Source organism: Tupaia chinensis, unplaced genomic scaffold (assembly GCF_000334495.1).
Source record: "Tupaia chinensis unplaced genomic scaffold, TupChi_1.0 Scaffold144952_1, whole genome shotgun sequence".
Lineage (NCBI taxonomy): Eukaryota > Metazoa > Chordata > Mammalia > Scandentia > Tupaiidae > Tupaia > Tupaia belangeri.
In genome coordinates, this window is record NW_006204812.1 from 4,796,356 (window position 1) to 4,798,619 (window position 2,264).

Consider the following 2,264-nt stretch of genomic DNA (forward strand, 5'->3'; position numbering starts at 1 on the left):
CGGCCTGCTTATTTCATCTCCCTGACCACAGTAAGTGACTCAAGTTCATGAATCATAATCAATCCTGAGACTTCTACCAGAGCTATGAAGAAAGAGCCATTAGGAGGCTGAACTGGCAGAACACGAGCTGAGAGCCCCTGGTGGCTGCATTCCACCTCAGACAGTGCCTGAGGAGGGTAGCACAGAGACAAGCATGGTCAAGAGTTGATGAGCCCACAGATTTCAAATACCTGGAGACAGCCGTGCCTGAATCTAGACTTGACCCTAGAATCGTCAGTTCTGACAAATTCTCCTTCTCCTCCGCCTTCCCCTTCCCTGTCCCTATTCCTGCCCCTGCTTTGTCCTTTTATTCTTCAAGCCATTTTGATTCATCCAGCCAATAAAAAAATTGCTGAGTAACTATGAAATGTATGCCTCAGTGTCTTTTCCAGAGCACCAGATGTGACTGGGAAATAATAAGATGTTACTGATAAGCCTTTCTCTCCTTTGCCCTCTTCTAGCAAACTGATGAAGCAGTGCATTGCTCAGGACCTCGGCATCATATGACAGAGTTCCATACTTCACTTCTTGAGCTGACTGGGAAGATACTCACCCTACATCTTCCTCCATAGTCCTCATTCCCCTCCTTACCCCAAAAGTGTCTCTCTAGGAGTCTCTGCATTATTTTATACCTAAACAGCCTCAGGTATACCAGCTCATTCAAATAGACTCCAAGAGGAATGATCAGCTTTCTACTCGTGTAGCTGGGCAGATTCTGGGTTTCACTTAACTGTAGCAGGCAACCCTGTGATGTTTCGCTGTTGTTTGGTACAACCATCATGCACTCCCCAGCCCCTGTGCCCCTTCTGTTTGGTATCGCCATCTTTGGCATGCTCTTGCTTCTAATGCCCATCATCTGCACCTGGCAGTTCTTCCGCGAAGGACTATCTCTGTGCCCTTGGGCTATTAGAGTGGCTTTTCTTTGCATAGGATTCAGAAATGAGTGGGAAGCTACCTCTCACTGGACCAGTGACTGTCAAAGGAGGGGTTATGAAAGCCCTTGCAGGAGGTTTGTCAGTCCTGAGATGTAAATTATACTCCAGTGTTTTCCGGAAGGACCAGACTAAAATGATCTTCTGTGGGTCTCTGCCCGAAATCGAACTCTAGTTCCCTTCTCTCCTGCTGTGTTCTTAGCAAGCGCTCCCGGTAATATTTCTTTAATAAATCATTTGCATGCGAGCTCTCATCTCACGGCCTATTTTTGGCGAATCTGACCTAAGACACTGAGCTCTGCTTGTCTCTGTGGACAACAAGAATGCTTCTCCAAGTGTGGTCTGTAACGACCCACAGATTCTCTGAACAAGATACAATCTGTTCTTTGTCATCTGTCGACTTTTCTGGCCTGAATTAGGGGAAGTCAAGGTTTAGCATTTGTCAGGACAATCTGGTCTGGACTGTGCTATGTCAGGGTCCCAAATTGTGATCTCCTGCCACTTCAGTTGTGTGTCCTACCTTCCCTTTTGCCTGTCCAGCATGAGTGGCAACAATGGGACCCACTTTTCTCCTGTGACTCAGTCTGTGTTTTTGTCTGTGCTAATTGACAGGTTAAAAGAGTCCCACGGTCACTGTAGGAAGGGCTGCTTCATGGTTGTGCTCCCTGAGAGCAGGCTAGGCAGTTCTATTTTCTGGAGTGGAGATGCCTTTTGATTTAGTCTCAACACTGAGCCAAGGAGCCCCCAGTTAAGATTAACAGCTGCAATTCTGCCAGATTCCTGCAACAATGTGGCTTCAGGTTCTTTTCATGAAAGAGTGCTCTAGTGGCTTTTTGGAGATCCAGGGCCTCTTAGAGCAGCTCTCATGGGCTGCTTTGAATGGACCTGAATTTTGTAGTGACTTAACCACCAAGCCTCTAAGGGTTTTCAGAAAGGTCCCATCTTTGAGCTCAGTTTCCTCGTCTGTAAAATGGGAGTGACAGCCTTGATAATTTTAGAGCTCTTTCCAGTGTAGACAGCTTAGCTGTGACTACGGGAAAACTGATGAATGCAAAGGATCACATAAGAGCAGAAACTGGGCCTTCAACTGTGCATAAGGTGGGTTCATAGGAAAGGGTCTCTGAGCTGGCAATCTGGAAGACAGTTGTGGCATAAGTCTTGTTAATAGGAGAGGGGACCAGCAGTTAGCGTAATGGCTATGTCGCTGGACTCCCACGTAGTCGACTGTGCTTCGAGTCCCGGACCCAGTGGCTTAAACTCACACCGCGTATGTGTTCGTGCCCAAGATCCCGA